At 47.4% G+C, this 26420-nt stretch overlaps 1 long non-coding RNA gene across 1 annotated transcript; it reads right to left on the bottom strand.

Moving 5' to 3' along the window:
- Window positions 1–3992: 3992 nt before the first annotated feature.
- Window positions 3993–25761, bottom strand: LOC123567987 (uncharacterized). Its single transcript, XR_006691188.3, has 4 exons — window positions 25597–25761; window positions 17379–17444; window positions 5447–5612; window positions 3993–4615 (listed from the first exon to the last, which is right to left on the bottom strand). It is a non-coding gene; the product is annotated as an uncharacterized lncRNA (long non-coding RNA).
- Between the last annotated feature and the right edge of the window lie 659 nt (window positions 25762–26420).

Genomic DNA, 26420 nt, shown 5'->3' with positions numbered 1-26420 from the left:
GCTCGCGGCCTGGGACAGGCTGGGTGGGGGAGGCGAGGGCCCCCGAGCGACACCCACGCGTCCCCCGCGTCTGGGAGTGGTGCCCACCCTCCTCGGGGTCAAGGAGTGGCAGGCGCCCGCCCGGAGCTCGGGGCGGGGGAGCTGCTTTTCAAACACTCATTGAAACGAAATGTTTCCAAAACATGCTAAAAATACTAAAAACAAATAAGCAAACAAAAAAGAGGGAGAGCAAAGGAGCAGAAAAAACTCCCGTTTTCCCTGGAGGCAGGAGAGCAGCGCAGCTTCAGGGACTCGGGGTTTTTTGCGTGAAACCCACAAGAAAGAGAAGAAACCTGGCGCGGGGACTCACACCAGCAATCCCAATACTTGGGGAGGCCAGGGTGGCGGGATCTTTTGAGCCCAGGAGTTCGAGACCAGACTGGGCAACATAGTTAGACTGTCTCTACAAAAAACTTAAAGAAATCAGCCAGGCGTAGTGGCGCTTGTCTGTAGTCCCAGGTACTCAGGAGGCTGAAGTGGGAGGATAGCTTGAGTCTGGGAGGTCGAGGCTGCAGCGAGCCATGGTCAGGCCACCGCACTCCAGCCTGGGCGACAGAGTGAGACCCTGGCTCTAAAAATAAACGAAGAAGAAGGAGGGGGAAGGGAGGAAAAAAGAAAGGAGAGAGAGAAAAACAGCTTGAAAATTAAATCAGCATTTTTAACAAGAGGGTAAAAACATACAGTCGTCATTCTCCCCAAGGAAGGCTGATGCCGCTGTTACATCAGCCAAGCACTGAGAATCTTGTAAACACGGGTCTGTCCCCGCTTAAGAACGACGCTGCTTTGACCCACCGGGGGCTGATGACTGGGGCGAGTCAGCGACCTGCTGGACTGTGGTCGTCTGAGACCCAGGGACCAGCGTTTGGCATGCGAGTGCAGGGCATGCGGGGGACCTGGGTTAAAATGTTATTTTTAAAAAGTGATAAAGGAAAATACTTTTTTAAAATAAAAGTTTAAAAATCTTTATTTAACATTCATACTGAACAACTTGACTTGGTACGGAGAATACGGGTTTTACACATGCAATTGCAATGGGAGAACCCTGCAAATACATCACAGGGCGCTACACTTCCTGACCTGGTGGTGGTGACTAGGAGGTTGCCTTTGTTGTCACATCTGTTTTGATCACTTTATGTGACATATTTCAGGGAAAAAAGGTCAAAAATTTTTTGTAATTAAAATTTGTTTAATTTTATATTTTAAAAACTTTTTTTTTTTTTTGAGATGGAGTTTAACTCTTGTTTCCTAGTCTGGAGTGCAATGGCATGATCTCGGCTCACTGCAGCCCCTGCCTCCTGGATTCAAGTGATTCTCCTGCCTCAGCCTCCTGAGTAGCTGGGATTACAGGTGCCCACCACTGCACCTGGCTAATGTTTTGTATTTTTGGTAGAAACAGGGTTTTGCCATGTTGGCTAGGCTGGTCATGAACTCCTAGCCTCAGATGATCCTCCCACCTCGGCTCCCAAAGTGCTGGCATTACAGACATGAGCCACCACACCCGGTTGGTTTTGTTCTTTTTTTTTTAATTTTCGTATTCCATTGAGCTCTTCTCAAGAAAAAAAAGTTCAAAATTCTTAATAGTCTTTATCAGCAAGAAACTTTGCAGCTGGGCGCCGTGGCTCCCACCTGTAATCCCAGCACTTTGGGAGGCAGAGGCAGGTGCATCACTTGAGCCCAGGGGTTTGAGACCAGCTTGGGCAACATGGCAAAACTTTGGCAAAACTTTGTCTACAAAAAATGCAAAAAAAAAAAAAAAAAATTAGCTGCATGTGGTAGTGTGCACCTGTAGTCCCAGCTATCTGGGATCACTTGGGCCTAGGAGGTGGAGGCTGCAGTGAACCATGATCATGCCACTGCACTCTAGCCTGGGTGATAGAGTAAGACCTTGTCTGAAAGAGAGGGAGAAAGAGAGAGAAATTTTGCTTGAGTAGGTAATACAATTTTTTTTTTTTTTTTTTTGAGACGGAGTTTCACTCTTGTTGCCCAGGCTGGAGTGTATGGTGCGATCTTGGCTCACTGAAACCTCCGCCTCCCAGGTTCAAGCGATTCTCCTGCCTCAGCCTCCCAAGTAGCTGGGATTACAGGCACCCACCACCACGCCCAGCTAATTTTTTGTATTTTTAGTAGAGACAGGGTTTCACCATGTTGGCCAGGCTGATTTTGAACTCCTGGCCCCAAGCAATCCACCTGTCTCGGCTTCCCAAAGTGCTAGGATTACAGGCGTGAGCTACTGTGCCCAGCCGGTAATACAATTTTTAAACCATTTTTTACATGCTGAAATTTACAACAGTTCATGTTAAAAAATCTAACAGCTCTTCCTATTTATGAATATAATGTTGAACATTTTTTTAATTAAAAATGACTTTTTTTTCCTTTTCTTTCTTTCTTTTTTAATTTAAATAGAGATGAGATCTCTCTATGTTGTCGATCTTGTCTGCCTAGGCTCCCAAAGTGCTGGGATTACAGGGGTGAGCCACGGTGCCCTGCCTTGAAGATTCTGAAATTAATAAGAGTGGATTGTGAACAACATTTCACTTTTTCATGGAAGTGTTTCCAAATGAGGGAGCGCTTTAAGTTAATGAGCTTGCATAATGTGAGCAGTCACCTGGTGCCTCTCAAAAGGCACATCACCTGCGAGGGGCAAAGACTGAGGGCTGTGTCCACCAGGCAGCCAGCCCGGATAGAATGCCCTCTGAGCTGTGTCCCACCCCTGAGGGAAAATAGCAGAGGCCCACAGTATTCACCAGGCAACACCTGGCCACCCTTCGGAATGAAGTGTTAGTATCTCACTAGTGACCATTCCAGGTGGTCACTGTTACGGCCACATCTCAAAGCCTGTTCTCCTTCTCCTCTTCTCCAGTGTCCAGTCGGGCACCTGACAAAGACTCAAACATGCTTGGTGGGCTGGCTGTGGTGGCTCACACCTGTAATCCCAGCACTTTGGGAGGCTGAGGCAGTCAGATCACTTGAGGTCAGGAGTTCAAGACCAGCCTGGCCAATATGGTGACAACCCACCTCTACTAAAAACACAAAAATTAGCTGGGCATGGTGGCATGTGCCTGTAATCCCAGCTACCTGGGAGGCAGAGGTGGGAGAATCACTTGAACCTGGGAGGTGGAGATTGCAGTGAGCCAAGATCAAGCCATTGCACTCCAGCCTGGGCGACAGAGACCCTGTCTCAAACAAACAAACAAACAAACAAACAAAAAACATGCTTGGTGAATGATGGGCCAATATCAATCTTACTGTGCAAATATGACCCATGTTTTGTAAAACAAATGTCTATCTATGGGGGAAAAAAAACTAAAGGGGGCAAATTATTAACAGTTGTAAATGCTAAGAGTCCAGATAATTTTCATTTCCATTTTTTAAAATTCTCATTTGTGTCCAGGCACGGTGGCTCACGCCTGTAATCCCAGCACTTTAGGACGCCGAGGTGGGTGGATCACCTGAGGTCAGGAGTTCGAGACCAGCCTGGCTAACATGGTGAAACCCCATCTCTACTAAAAATACAAACGTTAGCCCGGTGTGGTGGCATGCACCTGTAGTCCCAGGTACTTGGGAGGCTGAGGCAGAAGAATTGCTTGAACCCAGGAGGCAGAGGTTGCAGTGAGCCGAGATGGCACCACTGCACTCCAGCCTGGGAGACAGAGTGAGACTCCATCTAAAAAAAAAAAAATTCATTTTTTTTGAATTTCCTACCATGAACATATCAAACTGTTATCAGAAAATGAAAGTTCTTGTCTACTGTGGAGAAGAGCGGAGGGCGGATGTTTTTGCTGTAGAGCAGCTGAAAATGTTTTGTCTGTGTCATCCCATGAGCTCATTTATTTCACTAACATTCTGGGGTGGCCACAGGAGGTTCTGCCTTTCCCAGGGAAAATAAAATCATTGTTTTCTCTCCAAGACTTCTTGTTCAGTTCTATTGCTGTGTAACAAACCATCCCTGAATGTAGCGGCTTCAAACATTTATTTTGCTCACAGATGTCCAATTTGGGCAGAGTTTTGTGGGGAAATCTCTGCTCTAATACACTTATAAAAAGCAGGGGGCTGCGCTAAGGCTGGAGGCAAGAACCACCTTCAGACTCCCTCCCTCACGTGTCCTAGGATCCGTGCTGGCTCCAGCTGGGCCCTTCACTGGAGCTGTTGGTTGGAACACCCACATGTGGCCTCTCCATGTGGCCTGGGCTTCCTCACAACGTGGTCACTGGGCTCCAAGGGTGGGCTTTCCAAGAAGAAGAGTCCGGTAGCAGCTGTATCACCTTTTGTGATGTAGCCTCAGAAGTCACATAGCTGAACTCTATCGGCCAAGCCAGTGACAAAGGGGAGGGACCGTAGTTCAAGGAGAGGGATCATAGACCCCTACCTCTCCAGGGAGAAATTGTGGCCATTTTTGGATATTATAATCTGCCTGCCCGCCCTCTGAAAATCCCTGCAGAATTGAGTCGGAATGGGGATTTGAGTCTCAAATCCCTGCAGAATTGAGTCCATTTCTGTGGCATCTGGACAAGAAAAGATTTCTCTTTCAGCCCTGATGGGTCAGTACAGGCCTCTGAGTCCTGTGGGAAAGTCTGACCTGCAAGGCACAAAGAAGTCAGAGTGAACTAAATTCCAGAAAGGGACGAGCAGAACCCCGGGCTGCTTTCATCCCCGGAGGTATTCCCTCCCACTTGTTTTTGGATTGTCAACTTATTTCTTGAACAAGTCAAAATTTCAGGATTTTGATTTGTTTTAGAGCAAAGGGTTTTGACTTTTATAAACATTGTTAAGCACTTCATGTCATGGCTGGGTGCAGTGGCTCATGTGTGTAATCCCAGCACTTTGGGAGGTCAAGGCAGGTGGATCATTTGAGGTCAGGAGTTTGAGACCAGCCTGGCCAATATGGTGAAACCTCGTCTCTCCTAAAAATACAAAACTTAGCTGGGCATGATGGCAGGTGCCTGTAATCCCAGCTACTCAGGAGCCTGAGGCAGGAGAATCACTTGAACCTGGGAGGCAGAGGTTGCAGTGAGCTGAGGTCACACCATTGCACTCCAGCCTGGGCAGCAGAGTGAGACTCCATCTCAAGTAAATAAATAAATAAATAAATGTAAATAAATAAAACATTGTTAAGCACTTCATTTTGGTGCAGAGTTTTCTTTTCATGTTTCTTCCTGCGGTGCCTCTTTAAATTGTAAATATTCTGACATTAGATAGTGATGATGGTTTTACAACTCTGGAAATACACCAAAAACCACTGAATTGTGCACTTCAAAATGATGACTTTTACAAAAACAAAACAAAACAAAAAAGGATCAGTTTTATGATAAGTGAATTATATCTCCATAAATCTTAGTTTAAAAATATAATAATAAGCCATTATATATTAACATAAATAATATTGATAAGAAGAGAGGCACTGTTTTACCTTTTTTCAAATGTCTTTTGCAAATGTCTTCTACATCTGGCTTAGTAGAAGATAGTTGGATATCGCATCTGCTTCTGCATTTGATTTGCTGCAATTTGTTTTGCTTGAAGTATGTGAAGAAAATCCAATCTTCCACAGATCGCTGGAAATACAGTTGGATATATAGCTGAAAGAAGGGAGGTGTCATTTAATAGGCTTTTCAGATAACGGTGGCTATTCTTCTTTGATATGACAGCAAAGCTCAGACAAGTGGGGGTTTCTTGAGGTTTAGTTGCAATGTGGACACTGAAAGTACATGAACAAACTTTACATACTCTGTTTCAGAAAAATCTGTTGCTCTGTCTTGCACATTTAAGATCCATAACCTATGCAAATTTTTGTACCATTGGCTGTGTTGACACATTTTACTTACACAGTATTAAAGTTTTCCAAAATTCTAGTCTATTTTTTCCTGTTTGTGTGTGTTTTTTTTTTTTTCGCTCTGCCGCCCAGGCTGGAGTGCAATGGCCAGATCTCAGCTCACTGCAAGCTCCGCCTCCCAGGTTCACGCCATTCTCCTGCCTCAGCCTCCCAAGTAGCTGGGACTACAGGCACCCGCCACTACACCCGGCTAGTTTTTTTTTTGTATTTTTTAGTAGAGACGGGGTTTCACCGTGTTAGCCAGGATGGTCTCGATCTCCTGACCTCGTGATCCGCCCGTCTCGGCCTCCCAAAGTGCTGGGATTACAGGCTTGAGCCACCGCGCCCGGCCCTGTTTGTGTTTTTTTAAGACAGGGTTTCATTCTGTCACAAAGATTAGACTACAATGGCATGATCATAGCTCACTGCAGCCTCAAACTCCAGGGGTTAAGTGATCCTCCTACCTCAGCCTCCCTAGTAGCTGGGACTACAGGTGTGTGCCACCACAACTAGCTACTTAAATATATATAGAGAGAGAGAGAGAAAGAGAGACGGGATCTCACTATGTTGCCCAGGCAGGTCTTGAACTTGGGGCTCAGGTGATCCTCCTGCCTTCACCTCCCAAAGTGCTGAGATTACAGGCAAGAGGCATCATGCTCGGCCCAAAATTCTAGTTTTTCTTTGAAGCTCACATTTTATTGTTATTAGAAAGTACTATCAATTGTTTACCTTGAAGTGACAGGCTCACTTTGTTCATTGTTCTAGAAAGTGTCTCTGAATGCCCAGCTGTGAATAGCCATGGATTGTCAGCTGTGCTTCCAGGCAAAACTGATGTTCCCTGAAAGGGAAGCTAGTTCAGCTCATAAACAACAGCACACATGCTTTTCTCAGGATGAGTAATGGACTTTGATCTGCAGCCCAAGGGCTTTCTGTTCACTTTCCATCCATTACACCAAATATTAAAAAGGTGTGTACATAAGGATCAAAATTTATAAATTAATTAACTGATTTTAGACAAGGTATGGCTCCGTCACCCAGGCTGGAGTGCAGTAGCTCAATCTCGGCTCACTGCAACCTCCAGCTCCCAGGTTCAAGCAATTCTCAGGCCTCAGCTTCCAGAGTAGCTGGGATTATAGGCATGCACTACCACGCCCAGCTATTTTTTTTTATTTTTTGTAGAGACGAGGTTTCGCCATGTTGGCCAGGCTGGTCTTGAACTCCTGATGTCAAGTGATCCGCCTGCCTTGGCCTCCCAAAGTGCTGGGATTACAAGCATGAGCCAACATACCCAGCCTCAAAATTTAATAAAATTAAAAACTATTTTCCTGCTTCATTGAGGGTATATTTTTTTTCTTTTTTTGGACACAAGGTCTTGTTCTGTCACCCAGCCTGGAGTGCAGTGTTGTGATCATGGCTCACTGCAGCCTCAACTTCCCAGGATCAAGCAGTCCTCCTACCTTAGCCTCCCAAGTAGCTGGGACTACAGACATGCCACCATGCACCTGTCTAATTTTTGTATTTTTGTAGAGACATGGTCTTGCCATGTTGCCTAGGTTGATCTGGAACCTTGAGCTCAAGCAATCCTCCCGCCTCAGCCTCCCAAAATGCTGGGATTACAGGTGTGAGTCACCACACCCAACCTCAAGGACATTCTTAAATGCAATTAATTTTTTTTAAAATGAGGAGTGTATGATGGCGAAGAACACAATAACTCCTGGTACAGTTTGATGCCACTGCCTTAATTCAGGCTGAGGCGATGTCAGGTTACCCACCATTCCTTCTGCATCATGGGTACAAATGTCAACACATTGAAAAAGGCAAATACTGTCTTAGTCTTATGAAAATAGTTCTCAGAGGTACGTGGAGCACTTTGAGGAATCACTAATCTTATTTCTTTTATTGGCAGCTGAGTATTTTGTTCTCTGTGTGTAGCATACATTAACTAACCTGTCCTTGTTGGTGGACATTCAAGGTCATTCCTATCTTTTATTACCCACAGAGTATTGCAAAGAACAGGGGGTGGACTCCCATCCTAAGCGGCTTTTGGGTTGGAAGTTGAAAAATCTCATATATTCAGGCGTGCATCCATTGCTTCAATCAACAAATAGAAAGCTGCGTACAGTGGCTTGCCATGCACTTTGGGAGGCCAATGTGGGCGGACTGCTTGAGCCTAGGAGTTCAAGACCAGCCCTGGTCAACATAGCGAGATCTCATCTCTGCCAAAAAAAAAAAAAAAAAAAAAAAAGTTTAAATTCGCCAGGCATGGTGGTACATTCCTTTAGTCCCAGCTACTCCAGAGGCTGAGGTGGGAGGATTGCTTGAGCCTAAAAGATCGAAGCCCCAGTGATGTGTGATTGCACCACTGCACTCCAGCACAGTGCAGTGGTGGAGTGACACAGTGAGTCCTTGTCTCCAAAAAACAAACAAACAAGTATGAACCCAGTACCAGCAAAATAATACAAAATCCCTGCCCACATTCTAATGGCGGAAATGGATAGTCAACAAGATAAATAAAAATCTATCTTAGTTGATAAGCACTAAGATAAAAATAAGTCAGAAAAGCGTTTAAGGGAAGTCTGTCGGGAGTGATGGGGCACGTTGTAATTTTAGGTAAAATGACCAGGAGGGGCATCATGGAGTAGCTGACATTTAAATCATGACCAGCAGAAAGTGAGGGGGTCTAACAGCGAATTGAGGGCTACAACAGAAACAATAGAGGCTGTAGGCGTGGAATTCCTCACTTTTTTTTGCCAGCCTCTTCTGACAATTGTGTCCTTTCCTCTAATTCTTTCCCTATAGATGTTTCTAGATAGCCCTCAATGACTTCACCTTTTCTCCAGGGATGTCTCCGCAAGGGCAAGTTTCAAGCCTTTGTTTACGTTTGGGAAACACTTACACAACTTTCCCCGGCTTGGCTGCTAGTGCCCAGTGGATAGCCCCAGGCACTAGCTAAATGGATTTCTCCCCATCTCTTTTATTAGCCAGATTGTGTAAATGAATCCCAGCAAGCCAGACACAAAGGTACCCCCTGGCAGAGGCCCTGGAACCCCTGTGTTGGCACAGCTGCCGGAGAAATTCCTGGCAGAGAATCAGAGAATCAGGCATCAAGAACGGGGGAGTTTTTAAACCTCAGACTCCAGGCGCCAGGCCTAGACCCACAGGCTCCAACCCCCAGGTGAGGCCTGGTTCCCAAAGCCCCCTGTGGCTCCTGTCATCCATGTCTGTGGTCTGGGGGGCAAGCTGGGGCCGGGGGACTTTAGGGACTTGCTAGGGAGCACCCCCAGGGGGCCGATTAGTTCAGACCTGAGTTCCCTGGGTAGGCTCAGCTGCCCACAGGCTCAGAGAATCAAGAGACCAACAAAGGATTCCAAAAGAAAGAAAATATCAGTCTTATTCCTCACCCGACAGGAGCGGCAAAAATCCTACAGGGCTGGAGGGAGGGAGAGCAGACCCCACCCCCACAGCCCTGGGCATGGCTATCAGAAGACAACCTGCCTGGCCCCATCTTGTCCCCACCCATGCCCTTCAGGGGCTGGCACTGCCCTAGGAAGCTCCATCCTCCCAGCCGTCTGTCCCGACATCCGGTCAGTCAACTCTTGGTTCCAGCCCCTGGGGTGATTCTGCTCTCTCCTCCCCTTCTCTGCAGAGGCCTGCACACAGCTCTCACCTGGAGGGAACACAGGAGGCAACGCTTTCCTCTGAAGGAGCTCAGCCCTCTGCCCACCTGTCCTCCCCTCACTCACACAGGCAGGAAGGACTGGTCCAAGACAGTGCTGTCCAACAGAAATAGAATGAGCTATTTCTTTTCTTTTCTTTTTTTTTTTTTTAAGACAGAGACTCACTCTGTCGCCCAGGCTGGAGTGCAATGGCATAATCTTGACTCACTCACAACCTCTGCCTCTCGAGTTCAAGCAATTCTCCTGTCTCTGCCTCCTGAGAAGCTGGGATTACAGGCACCTGCCACCACTCCTGGCTAATTTTTGCATTTTTAGTAGAGATGGGGTTTCGCTGTGTTGGCCAGGCTGGTCTCAAACTCCTGGCCTCAGGTGATCCACCCACCTTGGCCTCCCAAAGTGCTGGGATTACAGGCATGAGCCATCACACCTGGCCTTAGAATAAGCAATTTCATTTGTAATTTTGAATTGAAAATTTTCTGGGCCAGGTGCCATGGCTCACACCAGTAATCCCAGCACTTTGGGAGACTGAAGTGGGAGGATGGATTGAGTCTAGGAGTTTGAGACAAGCCTGGGCAACATAGTGAGACCCCATCTCTACAAAAAATTAAAAATTAGCCAGGTGTGGTGGCACACACCTGTAGTCCCAACTACTCGGGAGGCCAAAGTGGGAGGATTACTTGAGCCCAGGAGGTCGAGGCTGCAGTGAGCCCTGATCGTGCCTTGCACTCCAGCGTGGGCAACAGAGCAAGACCCTATCTCAAAAAAAAAAAAAAAAAAAAAAAGAAAGAAAGAAAAGAAAAAAGAAAAAAGAAAAATTTTCTAGTGGCCACATGCTTTTAAAAGTAAAGGAAGAAAAATAAAACAGGTGAAATTAATTTTAATAACATTTCATTTAATCTAATCTATGTCCAACATCCCTACATGTAATCAGTATAAAAATATTAACGAGATATTTTACATTACTTTATTTCATGCCAAGGTTTTGTAATGTAGGGTGTATTTTACACTTGCTGCTCATCTCAGTCAGACTGTCCACATTTCAAGCACCTGATAGCCACGTGCAGCTGGTGGCAACCTCGTGGAATAGCTCAGGCCCAGAAGGCAAACCGGAGCAGCTGCTGCCTCTCCTTCAACCCTCATTGGAGAGGACATCCCACCACCGAGCAGCTCTGCTCAGGCTTCATCTCTGGCCACCACTACTTCTCCTCTGAAACCTGCCCCCCTCGTTACTCCCTCCCTTCCCGCCAAGGTGTTCAGATTCACAAAAATCTGAGCCAGGCTCCAGGGATGCTAGGCCTAGGGTCTAAATAAATGAAACCCACCAGTTCCAGTTCCCAGATGTCTTCCTCCCCACCCCACCCCCGGCGAAATGGAGCCTCGCTCTCATCGCCCAGGCTGGAGTGCAGTGGTGTGATCTCGGCTCACTGCAACCTCTGCCTCCCGGGTTCAAGTGATTCTCCTGCCTCAGCCTCAAGAGTAGCTGGGACATGGTGGTGCACACCACCATGCCTGGATAATTTTTGTACTTTTAGTAGAGATGGGGTTTCACCATGTTGGCCAGGCTGGTCTGGAACTCCTGACCTCAGGTGATCTGCCCACCTCGGCCTCCCAAAGTGTTGGGATTACAGGTGTAAGCCACCGTGCCTGGCCCCAGATGTCTTTTATTGTTCAAGTCTGGGTCCTGGGCAGCAGGAATTTCATGGTAGTGGGTAGGGCTGCCTACCCTTTGTAGAGAGGGGTCACGTCCAAAGTTAAAAGGTTTGCCTCGTGCTAGGCACCTGCTGATGGGAGCATTTCTTAAGGAAGTTTGGGGAGATGATACTTCATTTAATTCCCCAAATTCTCTGACAATTTTAATATACAGCACAGGACAAATTAACCTTTTGAGTTCTGGTAATAATAAACTATCCTGGCTTTTCCCTTTAGACACAACCAGGAGCCCTCTGTCATGGGCACAGAATCATATAAATCATAGAAATCCTGGCTCTGTCACTCAGAGGCTATGTGACTTGGAGTAAGTTACTTAACTTCTTTGAACTTCAATTTCCCCGTATATGCAATAGAAATAATGCCAACCGGGCCAGGCACAGTAGCTCACGCCTGTAATCCCAGCACTTTGGGAGGCCAAGGCAGGTGGATCACCTGAGGTCAGGAGTTTGAGACCAGCCTGGCCAACATGGTGAAACCCTGTCTGTACTGAAAATACAAAATTAGCCAGGCGTGGTGGCAGGTGCCCGTAATCCCAGCTACTCGGGAGGCTGAGGCAGGGGAATCGCTTGAACCTGGGAGGTGGAGGTTGCAGTGAGCTGAGATTGTGTCACCAGACTCCAGCCTGGGTGACAGAGTGAGACTCCATCTCCAAGAGAAAAATAAAAAAAGAAAGAAAAAATGAAAGAATACCAACAACAAGACTTAGAAGGATGTTGTGACGATCGATGGCCTGTAAAGCAGTTAGCTGTTCAGTGAATGGCACTCTGCTGTGTCCCGGTTGCTACGGGCTCAGCACAGGTGGTGGCTGAGGCTGGGGATGGGGGAAATTGGTTCCAGCCACTAGGGATCCTCTGTGTACCCCTTTCATATCTGCAGGCACAGACTAAGCCAGTTTTGGAGGAAGCGCCTTGCAGCCTTCACCCACATCCCTGCTATGCAGACAGCCACTCAGCCCTTCATGATTTCAAAAGCCCACAGCAGTCAGGGTGGTTTGGAAACAGCAGGGAGCCATATTGCTGCCTGACAATGACTTCCATTTTGATTTTTGGGAAACCTTGGCCTTAGCAACTGCTTCCATTCAAAATTGGCTGTGTGGTTCAGCTCTTCCTCCCCTTCATTCCTTGCCATCCTTGCCCCTCCCTCTTAGAGAACTCTGACACTCCCTCACCCAGTCCCAAATTCCTCCTATATTCCTAAGAAAATTCCCCCCCAGAACGCGGAACCCAGGTCCTCAGCCTTTGTAAGAATTTGGCTGCTGCTTGGGAATTATGGCCTGTGACATCCTTAGACAAAGGCCCAGTGGGTGTGGAGACGAGCAGGGACGGTTTGACTTTTTCAGAATCTCCAGCAAAACATTCACCTACTTACAGTTTCAGTTAAGAGCAGTCTGTTCCAAGAAAGTGTATTTCAAGATTTAATTTAATTATGTACACTTAGAGAAGGTATCTTCAATAAACGTATCAAAGTATCCAGAATCTTAAAGGAAAGGGAAGCTCTTACAAAACAATAATAAGGCCTGGGCAACATAGCAAGACCCTGTCTCTACCAAAAAAATCAGCCAGGAGTGATGGCACACACGTGTAGTCCCAGCTACTCAGGAGGCTGAGGCAGGAGGATTGCTTAAGCCCAGGAGTCCAAGACTGTGATGAGCTATGATTGCACCACTATGCTCCAGCCTGGGAGACAGAGAGAGACCCTGTCTCTTAAAAAAAAAAAAAAAAAAAAAAAGATATCATTATGCTAATTAGCAAATCAAGTTTAGGTTATTGATAAAGCTATGGATCACAGAAAGACTTGTATTAGCCACATCTGGAGTGAGACCCTGCTGATATGATAGTGGCTGATACCCCTGGAGCCTATGCATTCTCTTGTTTTTTAATATATATTTTTTTATTTTAATTGAGTCAGGGATCTTGCTCTGTTGCCCAGGCTGGAGTGCAGTGGCCTGATCATAGGATCATAGCTCAATGCAGCCTTGAACTCCTGGGCTCAAGTGATCCTCCCACCTCAGCCTCCTGAGTCTCTGGCATTACAGTTCCAGACCACCGCACCAGGCTCCAATTCACCATTTTGATGTGTACAATTCAGTGGCATCCAGAGTTTTTCTAGTGTTGCGCAACCACCACCTCTTTCTAGTTTCAAAACTTTTTCATCATTCCAGAAAAATACCAAGTACTTCCTTAAGAAATCACTCTTGACGGTGGCTCCCGCCTGTAATCCCAGCACTTTGGGAGGCTGAGCCAGGTGGATCACCTGAGGTCAGGAGTTCCAGATCAGCCTGGCCAATATGGCAAAACCCCGTCTCTAATAAAAGTACAAAACTTATACGGGCATGGTGGCGGGCACCTGTAGTCCCAGTTACTCTTGAGGCTGAGGCAGGAGTATCCCTTGAACCCGGGAGGCAGAGGTTGCAGTGAGCCGAGATCACGCCACTGCACTCCAGCCTGGGTGACAGAGAGAGACTCCATCTCAAATAAATAAATAAATTAAATTAAATTGGTTTATTTATCTTTCTACTGTTGAGTTATAAGGGTTTTTAGAATATATTCTTTTTTTTTTTTTTTTTTTTTAGACCAAGTCTCGTTCTGCTATACAGGCTAGAGTGCAGTGGTGCAATCTCGGCTCACTGTAACCTCTGCCTCCCAGATTCAAGCAATTCTCCTGCCTCAGCCTCCAGAGTAGCTGGGATTACAGGTGCCTACCACTACATCTGGCTAAATTTTTGATTTTTTATAGAGATGGTCATGCCTGGTCTTGAACTCCTGACCTCAGGTGATCCACCTGCCTCGGCCTCCCAAAGTGCTGGGATTACAGGCATGAGTCACCATGCCCAACCCTAGCAGCATTCTTGATACATACTGAGTTAAGGGGTAAGTAACCGGCATACACATAACATTTCACTGTTGATGCTGAAGTTTGTTAAAGTACCTACATTGCAGTAAAGAAGCAATTCATAAAAGTGGTGACTTTGTCACTTCTGAGACTAGGTGATAAAAGGCCACATGGCCTTGCCTGATGGGGACACTTGTTTTGGAACTCTGAACCACCTCGAACGGAATCTGACTGCTTGGAGGCTGCCATGCTGAAAGTGCCACATGGAGGGCTCCAGTCAACAGGCCCAGAAGAGCCCGTCCTTGGGCCATCCCCGCCCAGGTGCCACACACGTGAGTAAAAGCGTGGTCTTGGAAGTAGATTATCTGTCTCCAGTCCTTCCAGCCCTAGTCACTAGGGTCACCTCCGGATGAGGCCTCAGACATCCTAGTGCAGAGAGGAGCAACCTTGCCTGTGCCCAAACTTCTGACCAGGGAACACAGAAACATCACACAGTGGTGGTGGCTGCTTTATGCCACTAAGTTTTTGGTTTTTGGTTTTTTGTTTTTTGTTTTAATTTATGGTAAATTACAGGTAAAATTTACCATCTTAACCATTTTTAGGTGTACATTTCAGCAGTGTTAAGTACATCCACATGACTGTGCAACAGATCTCCAGAGCTTTTTTATCTTGTAAAATTGAAATTCTTACCCATTAAATACCCACTCTCCATCCCCCCTTCCCAGCCCTAGGCAACCACCGTTCTACTTCTGTCTCTCTGAATTTGACTACTTTAGGGACCTCGTATAAGTGGCATCATGCGGCCAGGCATGGTGGCTCATGCCTGTAATCCCAGCACTTTGGGAGGCCAAGGTGGGTGGATCACCTGAGGTCAGGAGTTCAAGACCAGCTTGACCAATATGGTGAAACCCCATCTCTACTAAAAATACAAAAATTAGCTAGGCGTGGTGGCGTGTGCCTGTAATCCCAGATACTCGGGAGGCTGAGACAGGAGAATTGCTTGAACCTGGGAGGCAGAGGTGGCCGTGAGCCGAGATTGCACCATTGCAATCCAGCCTGGGCGACAGAGCAAGACTCTGTCTCAAAAGAAAAAAAAAGGTGATATCGTGCAGTGTTTGTCCTTTTGTGACGGGCTTACTTCACTGAGCATGTCTCAAGGTTCATCCACGTTGTCTCAGGTGTCAGAATTTCCTCCTGTCGAAGGCTGAATAACACTGCGTTTTCTCTATACTCCCTGTTTGATTTCTCCATTCATCTGTCGACAGACACTTGGATGGTTTCCACCTTTTGGCTGTGTGAGTGATTCGGCTATAAACACGGCACGCCACTAAAATTTTGATTCTAGGTGTTGTTATACCACAACAAATGGCTGGAACAATGTTGCGCCTCAATAAAAATGTATTTTAGGGGCTGGGCGCGGTGGCTCACACCTATAATCCCAGCACTTTGGGAGGCCGAGGTGGGCGGGTCACCTAAGGTCGGGAGTTCAAGACCAGCCTGACCAACATGAAGAAACCCCATCTCTACTAAAAATACAAAATTAGCCAGGCGTGATGGTGAATGCCTGTAATCCCAGCTACTCAGGAGACTGAGGCAGGAGAATCACTTGAACCCGGGAAGTGGAGGTTGTGGTGAGCTGAGAATGCACCATTATACTCCAGCCTGGGCAACAAGAGTGAAACCCCATCTCAAAAAAAAAAAAAAAAAGGAAAAGAAAATGTATTTTTAAAATGACTATACTATGTTTTAAAAAGTGTTCCTCAGCAAAGCCTTCCTTCAAAGGTCAGGCGACCTGCAGACTCTCAGGGAATGCAGCCTCATGATCTCTTGAAGAAACAAAGCCCCTCTGTGCCTGACAGTACCATCCAGAGGTCAGTCCACATAAACAAGAGCAGGCAGGGAAAAGTGCAGAAGGTCGAGGTGAGCACCAAATCTATTTAAAAGTAAAGGCAAAAGAGGAGGGAGAATTATGGTTACTCTGGTGCATATATACAGTATCAACCTTGACCTTCTAAGAAAAAATATGTAAATATATATACATACTATAGTTGACCCTTGAACAATGCAGGGGTTTAGGGGTGGCCCCAACAGTAAAAAATCCAAATATGACTTTTCATTCCCCAGCAGTTAACTACTAACAGCCTGCTATTGACAGAAGTCTTGCCTATAGTGTAAACAGTCAGTTAACACATATTTTGAGCTGTGAGTGGTGGGGGGTGCATGTAGTCCCCTCCACCTGGGAGACTAAGGTGGGAGGATTGCTTGAGCCCAGGAGGTGGAGACTGCAGTGAGCTATAGTCCTGCCACAGCAACTCCAGCCTGGCTGTCAAAGAGTAGCTGGAATTACAGGCATGCACCACCACGCCCGGCTAATTTTGTATTTTTAGTAGAGATGGGGTTTCTCCATGTTGGTCAGGCTGGTCTTGAACTCCCGACCTCAGGTGATCCGCCCACCTCGGCCTCCCAAAGTGCTGGGATTACAGGTGTGAACCACTGCGCCCGGCCCCTAAAATACATTTTTATTGAGGCGCAACATTGTTCCAGCCATTTGTTGTGGTATAACAACACCTAGAATCAAAATTTTAGTGGCGTGCCGTGTTCATAGCCGAATCACTCACACAGCCAAAAGGTGGAAACCATCCAAGTGTCTGTCGACAGATGAATGGAGAAATCAAACACGGGGTATAGAGAAAACGCAGTGTTATTCAGCCTTCGACAGGAGGAAATTCTGACACCTGAGACAACGTGGATGAACCATGAGACATGCTCAGTGAAATAAATACAAATCATTTTTTTTTTGAGACAGGGTCTCACTCTGTCACTCAGACTGGAGTGCAGTGGCACAATCCCGGCTCACTGCAGCCTTCGTCTCCTGGGCTCAAGTGATCCTCCTGCCTCAGCCTCTCAAGTAGCTGGGACTACAGGTGTGCACCACCATACCTGGCTAACTTTTGTATTTTTTGTAGAGACAGGGTTTCACCATGTTTCCCAGGCTGGTCTCGAACTCCAGGGCTCAAACAATCCACCTGGCTCAGCCACCCAAATTGCTGGGATTACAGGCATTAGCCACTGCGCCTGGCCAAATGATTTTTAAAACTAAAAATAAAAACATTTTAAAAGACCATTCAGCTCCTTTGCTGGAACCTGGGACTCCACAATTGCCAAACAATCCACTCATTCTAATTCTTGAGGGGATTAGAAAGCAGACATATTTGGTGGGTTCTGTGTATTACACACTGCTTTCCTACAATAAAGTCAGCTACAGAAGACAAAACGTTATCAAGGAAATTGTGAGGAAGAGAAGCTCTACTTACCATTCGTTATGTGGAAGTGGATCATTGCAAAAGTCGTCACCCTGGTTGTCTCCCACATTGAGTAGGCTGAGGAGGAAGGGGAGAGGTTGGTCTCACTGTCTCAGAGAAGGCAGAGGGTTAAGAGGTGGAGGAGGCGGGAGGAGAGGCAGGCACACTCAGGGTCTCTTTTATTGAAAAAAAATCTGTGTATAAGCTGAGGCATGCAGTTCAAACCCATGTTGTTCAAGGGCCAACTGTATTTAGAAATATATATGTGTGTGTGTATAGGTGTGTGTTTGTATATATGTGTGTATATGTATGTGTGTATATATGTATGTGTATATGTGTGTATGTATGTATATATGTGCATATATGTATGTGTGTGTATATTTGTGTGTGCATACGTGTATGTATGTGTGTATATTTGTGTATATATCTCTGTGTGTGTATATATCTCTGTGTGTGTATATATGTGTGTATATTTGTGTGTGTGTGCATATGTGTATGTATGTGTGTATATTTGTGTGTATGTGTGTATATATTTGTGTGTGTGTATATATGTGTGTATATGTGTGTATGTTTGTGTGTGTGCATGTATATTTGTGTGTATATTTGTGTGTGCGTGTATATGTGTGTGTATATTTGTGTGTGTGTGCATATGTGTATGTATGTGTGTATATTTGTGTGTATGTGTGTATATACTTGTGTGTGTGTATATGTGTGTATATATTTGTGTGTGTATATGTGTGTGTATATGTGTGTATATGTTTGTGTGTGTGTATATTTGTGTGTATATTTGTGTGTGTATATGTGTGTGTGTATATTTGTGTGTCTGTATATGTGTGTGTGTGGTTCCTCTTTGTCCCTGTGCAGTAGTCCATTGGATGGACAGTCCACAATTTGCTTATCTACTCATTATTCATGGTGAGCATTGCGGTTGTTTTCTGTTTTGGGGCTATTACTTGTAAAGCTGCTGTGGAAATTTTCGTCTCTGTGTTTGAGTCTTTGTGTGGACATGTGCTTTTTTCTCAAGACAGAGTCTTGCTCTGTTGCCCAGGCTGGCGTGCAGTGGTGTGATCTCGGCTCACTGCAACATTTGCCTCCCGGGTTCAAGCGATTCTCCTGCCTCACCCTCCTGGGTAGCTGGAATTTCAGGTGCACGCCGCCATGCCCAGCTAATTTTTGTATTTTTAGTAGATACGGGGTTTCACCATATTAGGCTGGTCTCAAAATCCCAGGCTCAAGTGATCCACCCACCTCGGCCTCCCAAAGTGCTGGGCTTACAGACGTGAGCCACCACACCTGGCCTGGACATATGCTTTCATACATTTTTTTGTGTGGGGGAAAGGGGGTGATTAATTACCTTAGAATGGGACAGTGTATGCTCTAAATGTTACATTTCAATTTTTTTAAGAAACTGGCTGGGTGCAGTGGCTCACACTTGTATTCCCAGCACTTTGGGAGGCCAAGGTGGGTGGATCACCTGAGGTCAGGAGTTCGAGACCAGCCTGGCTAACACAGCGAAACCCCGTCTCTACTAAAAATATAAAAATTAGCTGAACGTGGTGGTGTATCCCAGTAGTCCCACCTCCTCAGGAGGCTGAGGCAGGAGAATTGCCTGAACCCGGAAGATGGAGGTTGCAGTGAGCCTAGATCACGCCACTGCACTCCAGCCTGGGCAATAGAGCGTGACTCCATCTAAAAAAAAAAAAAAAAAAAAAAAAAAAGAAACTACCAAACTGTTTTCCAAAGTGGTTGCGCTCTTTTCTATTTCCAACAGCAGCGCATGAGAGCCTGCCTTGCTCCCTATGCTCACAAGTCTTGGTATGGTCAGCCTTTCGGACTGCAGCCACTCCAATGGGGTGGAAATGGTATCATCTCGCTGTGGTTTCAAGGGCCGTTTCCCTTATGGCTGCTGATGGGGTGCGTTTTTCATGTCTCTAGTGACTTTCCACATATCTTCTTTGATGAAATGTTGATTCAAATCTTTTGCCCATTTCGGTTGAGATGTTTGTCTTATTAATGAGTGAGTTGTAAAAGTACTTTATATATTCTGAATACAAGTCTTTTACCAGATATGTAGGTTGTGAATCTTTTCTCCCAGTCTGTGGTTTGTTTTTTAAAATGTTTTCTCCCAGCTTGTGGGTGTCTTTTGAAGCCCATGCTTGTTTTTAATGTCCATAAAATATCCAAAAGAGGGAGAAATTCAGTGTGGGGATGGTGCTCCAGGCCTAGCTGATTGGGTATTGCTCAGAAATTAGGATAAAGCAAAGTTGTGAAGCTACAAACTGACATTAAGCTGGGCACAGTGGCAGGCGCCTGTAGTCCCAGCTACTTAGGAGGCTGAGGTGGAAGGATCGCTTGGGCTCAGGAGTTGAAGATCAGCCTGGGCAACATAACAAGACCCCTTCTAAAATATCCCAAACTCTGACATCATAACCCATGTCTGCTGTTAAGGTTTCCACATTTTGGGCGGGCTAGACAGGAAAAGAGCCCAAAAGGTAAAGGCCAGGCTGGCTCATGCCGGACACCTAACCCCCTGCTACCACATGCTGTTTTCCACACTGGGTGCTGGCCTGTGGGAACCTGCACAACTCAGGGCGACATGGCCCCAGGAAGTCTTCGACAGGCTGCCCCCTGCTGGCTGCTGTGGGAACCACATGGCAGATGGCTCCTGGTGTCCCTGGCTGGTTGGTGGGAACCCTGAGGCAGGGGCCTCTCACCTGCCCTCTCTCTTGGGCATGGGCAAAGGCTTCCTGTTGGCAGCACAGGGCTGGAACAGTTCTTGCCTTAGGGGTATCAGATTTCCTTCGTTCTTGGCATCTCTGAGGTTTGGGAAGACAAACAGACCTGTTCTGCCCCGGGGAGGGAGCTGCAAATGCAAAAGAGGCTCCATCACGTGGTGCAGAGCTGGGGGCACCGCTGGCCCACCCATCCCTGTCGAGTCCTCTGACCCATTTCTTCATTTCTCAGGTGACTGGAGTCCTCCAGTTATAGAACGTCTTATTGATGATGAGAACTCCCATGGACCCCTCTCAAGATCCACTGTGGGCCAAGACGCAGAGCTGGGGTCTTCACCTGGCTTTAGCGCTTCAGAGAGACCCAGGAGGGATGCTTTCTAATTAGGATGGCCACCCCCACCCCTACTCCAGGATGCTTGTTCTGTCAAGAAGCCCCTGGAGGCCGGGCACAGGGACTCACGCTTGTAATCCCACACTTTGGGAGGCCTAGGTGGGAGGATCTTTCAAGGCCAGGAGTTCCAGACCAGCCTGGGCAACATGGTCTCACATTGTCGCCCAGGCTGGAGTGCAATAATACAATCATAGCTCACTGCAGCCTCAACCTTCTGGGCTCAAGGGACCCTCTCATCTCAGCCTCCTGAGTATCTAGGACTATGGGTGCACACCACCACGCCTGGCTAAGTAAAAATAACATTTGTAGAGATGAGGTCTCATTATGTTTCCCAGGCTGATCTTGAACTCATGGCCTCAAGTGATCTTTCCACCTCTGCCTCCCGAAGTGCTGAGATTACAGGCATGAGCCACTGTGCCCAGCTTAATGTCAGTATTTTCTTTTAGACAGGTCTTGTTCTGTTACCCAGGCTGGAGTACAGTGATGCAATCATGCCTCACAGCAGCCTCAACATCCCCAGGCTCAGATGATCCTCCCACCTCAGACTCCTGAGTAGCCGCGACTACAGGTGCATGCCACCACACCCAGATAATTTTTAAATTTTTACAGAGATGGAGTTTTGCCATGTTGCCCAGGGTGGTCTCACACTCCTGAGCACAAGCAATCCACCTGCCTCAGGTTCCCAAAGTGCTGGGATTACAGGCGTGAACCCCCACGCCCTGCCAGCCCAGTATATTTTTTCGGGCCGGGGGGACGGAGTCTTACTCTGTTGCCCAGGCTGGAGTGCAGTGGTGCCATCTCACTGTAACCTCCACCTCCCGGGTTCAAGCAATTCTCCTGCCTCAGCCTCCTGAGTAGCTGGGATTACAGGTGTGTGCCATCACACCTGGTGAACTTTGTGTTTTTAGTAGAGAACTGTGTGTTACTCCCTGTGGAATGACTGTGGCAGGGCCCTGACCAGGCCCTCTCTCCTCAGTGGCTGACGGAGCTCGCCTGCCCCCACTCCCCAGATAGGCCCAGCTTCAGGGATGGGAGGGCTTTCAGTCCCCAGAGGGGCACTCCCACACCCAACCTCCACAAGGAGCTGATGGCTGGTGGGCCTGGGGCCTCAGCCTGGCAGAACAAACCTGCTCTCACATAAACGAACAGGGACAGACAAAGGTAACCCTGTCTGAAGAGTCCCCATTTCCCCAACTCGGGCTTTGGAGAACAAACCCAGAAGGATTACCCAGCCCCTCTTGGCATGTGGTGGGATAAGCACTGTGCCCTGAGCCCTCTCCTTTCACCTTTGGGATTTAATGCATGTGTGAGGGTTGGAGAAGGAGCCAGTGTTTCGGGGACGCTGCCACTGTCATTCCACAGGGAGCAACCACAGTGACCTTGGTAAGTATCAAAAGCAAACGGTGTTTGCTCTCCTCAGAGAAAGTAGACCCGGAGGAGCCTCAGCCTCCGCTCCCCTGGCCCTGCCCCTGCAGATGCCTCAGGGCAAACCCGGAGTGTTTGTGTTGTGTGCCAAAAGGAAAAGTCGGAAAGGTGAGGATTGATTGTGTGTCGGGACTGTTTCCGTCTCATCTTGGGTGAGTCTCGCATCAAGGGAGATGCATGGGCTGGGCTGAAGGTGAAGGAGCAGGAGGCCTTTGGGAGTGGAAGAGGCTGAGCGTGGCTCAGGTGAGAAGGCCGAGACTTCCTCCTTGGCTGTCTCTGGGTTTAACTCTGGTCAAGACAGATATCCTTCCTACTGGGGAGGGGGGCACTTAGAGAAGCTTTAGTCAATTCATCTCTGAACCCCTGGTACCCAATACCATGCCTGACACACTTAGGCACTGTAACAAAATGATGGAGGAAGGAACTAATGAAAAATTGAAGTGAAAATGTATATTTCACTTAACCTTGCCTTCCCTGATCAGACTGTTTGCAAAAAAGGACGCTTCGTTTTCACTTTAAGAACTCATGCATCTTGGCCAGGCGCAGTGGCTCATGCCTGTAATCCCAGCACTCTGGGAGGCCGAGGCAGGCAGATCACCTGCGATCAGGAGTTCGAGACCATCCTGGCCAACATGGTGAAACCCCATCTCTACTAAAAATACAAAAAAATTAGCCGGGCATGGCGGTGGGCACCTATAATCCCAATAACTCGGGGGGCTGAGACAGAAGAATCACCTGAACCCAGGAGGCAGAGGTGGCAGTGAACCGAGATCACACCATTGTACTGCAGCCTGGGTGACAGAGCAATAATCCATCTAAAAAAAAAAAAAAAAGAACTTATGAGTCTCATGATTTAAACATTTTTTTGGTCTTGTAATAGAAGAGATTCATCCATTCAAATGTATTGTGATAGTGATATGTTTGAAAATGCTTTTTTATTTTATTTTATTTTTTGAGAGAGTCTTGCTCTGTTGCCAGGCTGGAGTGCAGTGGCATGATCTCGGCTCACTGCCACCTCCGCCTCCTGGGCTCAAGTGATTCTCCTGCCTCAGCCTCCTGAGTAGCTGGGACCACAGGTGTGGGTCACCACACCCAGCTAGTTTTTGTATTTTTTAGTATAGATGGGGTTTCACCATATTGGCCAGGCTGGTCTTGAACTCCTGACCTCATTTTCCGCCTGCTTCTGCCTCTCAAAGTGCTTGGATTACAGGCGTGAGCCACGGGCCAGGCTGTTTTCTGGTTTTTCTTTCCCTCTCTTTGCTATACTGATCAAGTATTTTTTTCTCTTTTTGCCAAGTACAATTGGCCCTCCATTTCCATGGGATTCAAGCAACCATAGATCAAAAATATTCAGGAAAAAATATAACAATAAAAATCACACAAATAAAAAACAATACAGCAGGACAACTATCTACATAGCATTTACATTGTATTAGGTATTATAAGTAATCTAAAGATGATTTAAGTATATGTAGGTTATATGCAAATACTACACCAATTTATTTATTTATTTTGAGAGGAAGTCTCGCTCAGGCTGGAGTGCGGTGGGGAAATCTTGATTCACTGCAAGCTCTGCCTCCCGGGTTCAAGTGATTCTCCCACCTCAGCCTCCCGAGTAGCTGGGATTACAGATGTGCACCACCATGCCCGGCTAATTTTTGTATTTTTAGTAGAGATGGGATTTCACCATGTTGGCCAGGCTAGTCTTGAACTCCTGACCTCAGGTGATCTGCCTGCCTCAGCCTCCCAGAGTGCTGGGATTCCAGACGTGAGCCACCATGCCCGGCCTACACCAATTTATATAAGGGACTTGATACCACGGATTTGGTATGGCAGTCCTAGAACCAGTGCCTCCTCAGATACTGAGGACTGTAGTTCCATATTATCTTGTTAGTGGCTATCTTAAATTCATTTTATTTGACTTTTAATTAATTAATTTAAAAAAATAGAGACAGGGTCTTGCTATATTGCTCAGGTTGGTCTTGAACTCCTGGGCTCAAGCAATAATCCTGACTTGGCCTCTCAAAGTGCTGGAATCATAGGCGTGAGCCACCATGCCTGGCCCTAACCTTAAATTAAAAAATAAATAAATAAATAGAATTTTAGCCTATATTTTCTTTCCTTTTTTTTTTTCTTGAGATAGGGTCTTGCTCTGTTGCCCAGGCTGCAGTGTAGTGGCACAATCACAGCTCACTGCAGGCTTGATGCTGGGCTTAAGCTATTCTCCCACCTCAGCCTCCTGAGTAGTTGGGACTACAGGCACATGGCAGTACGCCCAGCTAATTTATTTATTTATTTATTTTTGAGACAGGGTCTCACTCTGTTGGTGGTGCGATGTCGGCTCACTGCAGCCTCCGCCTCCCAGGTTCAAGCAATTCTCCTGCCTGAGCCTCCTGAGTAGCTGGGATTACAGTTGCCTGCTACCACGCCCGGCTATTTTTTTTTTTTTTTTTTCTTTTGAGACGGAGTCTCGCTCTGTCGCCCAGGCTGGAGTGCAGTGGCGTGATCTTGGCTCACTGCAACCTCTGCCTCCTGGGTTCACGCCATTTTCCTATCTCAGCCTCCTGAGGTAGCTGGGACTACAGCCACCTGCCGCCACACCAGGCTACTTTTTTATATTTTTATTAGAGACAGGGTTTCACTGTATTAGCCAGGATGGTCTCCATCTCCTGACCTCGTGATCCGCCCGCCTTGGCCTCCCAAAGTGCTGGGATTACAGGTGTGAGCCACCGCGCCTGGTCTTTTTTTTTTTTTTTTTTTTTTTTAGTAGAGATGGGGCTTCACCATGTTGGCCAGGCTCGTCTTGAACTCCGGACCTCAGGTGATCCCCATCTGCCTCGGTCCCCCAAAGTGCTGGGATTACAGGCGTGAGCCACCACGCCCAGCCCGCCCGTCTAATTTTTAAATCTTTTGTAGAGATAGGGTCTCACTATGTTGCCCAGGCTGGTGTCAAAATCCTGGGCTCAAGTGATCCGCCTGCCCTGGCTTCCCTAAGTGTTGGAATTATAGGCATGAGCCATTTAGAAATAAAATGGGCCAGACGTGGTGGCCTGGACCTGTAGTCCCAGCACTTCGAGAGGCTGAGGTGGGAGAATCGCTTTCGCCTGGGAAGTGGAGGTTATAGTGAGCCGTGATCGCCCCACGGCAGCATGGACGACAGAGCCAGACCGTCTCAAAAGAAAAACAAAATAAGGGGGAAAAAAAAAAGTTCTGATGTGTCCCCAGATTGGGGTGTGCCACTGAGGCCCATTCCACGCACTCCAACTTCAAAGATGTGGGTCGGTGCAGGTGAGGAACCTGCTCAGGGCCCCCCAGCGCCGGGTCTCCCCACGCCTGGGAGGGGAGGATGGCGGTGAGTAAAAAGGGAAGGCTTCCCCATTCACTGACATTCCAGGGAAGGACGATGGGGACTTCAGCACACTCTGGGATTGCCGGAGGCTGGTGTGTCTCTCAAGCGTTTTGAGTTTAGATTCTCTGGGAGACCAGCCAGAGCCCAGAGAGGCTTAAAAGCCCAGCCGATTGCAGACCGCGCGCGGGGCAGGGAAGCGAGGGCCGGGAGTGCCCTCCGGTGGCGAAAGTCAGGAATTACCACGCACCTATTCTGGACCAGAGTAAAAATCGCCTGGAAAACGTCGAAAATCGTAGACTCTCAAGGGTGAAAGGGGATTTAAAGAGTACTTACTGCAACTCTCCCATCGTATGTCTGGGGACTCTCAACGTTATAGATCTTGACCTTCACAGGGACAGTACGGAGAAAGGCAAGCAGCCGCCAAGGACGGGGTATCCCCCTGCACTTAGCGGGGCTCCCGGAAGCCGGCCTGGGGCTGAGCCAGGCGTCCTCCAGCCTGGTGCTGGCGCCTGGCGCGCCCTCTGCTGGATGCCGCAGCTTTGTCAGTGACTCGAAATTTGTTCAGAACCGAATTTTTTTTTCTTAGTCTCGCCCTGTCGCCCAGGATGGAGTGCAGTGGCGCAATCTCGGTTCACTGCAACCTTCGCCTCCCAGGTTCAAGCGATTATCCTGCCTCAGCCTCCCGAGTAGCTGGGATTACAGGCGCGCAACACCACACCCAGCTCATTTTTGTATTTTTAGTAAAAATGGGGTTTCACCATGTTGGCCAAGCTGGTCTCGAATACCTGACCTCAAGTGATCCTCCCACCTTGGCCTCCCAAAGTGTTGGGATTACAGGCGTGAGCCACCGCACCTGGCCCGGAACCGAATATCATACCCACAGCATTTTTTTCAAGTATGCATCCATTCATTCAACAAATGTTTATCGATGACACCCCGATTGTCACAGTATCAATGACACTGTGATTCCTGCTGGAGATTCAAGGACATACCTGGCCCCAGTTCTTGGACTTGAGGGAGACAGAATAAACTGTGATAAATGGCCAGGATGAAAGAACAGGGCAGAGAGAACACTTCACCCTTAAGGAGCCTGACCTACTTAGTCCAGGAGGTCCGGGAGCGCTTTCTGTAGAAGACGACGTTGCTCCTGAATTAAA

Source organism: Macaca fascicularis, chromosome 12, assembly GCF_037993035.2.
Source record: "Macaca fascicularis isolate 582-1 chromosome 12, T2T-MFA8v1.1".
In the NCBI taxonomy this organism is placed as follows: Eukaryota; Metazoa; Chordata; class Mammalia; order Primates; family Cercopithecidae; genus Macaca; species Macaca fascicularis.
Note: the sequence above shows the minus strand (reverse complement) of the source record. Positions and strands in the feature narration are given on the sequence as shown.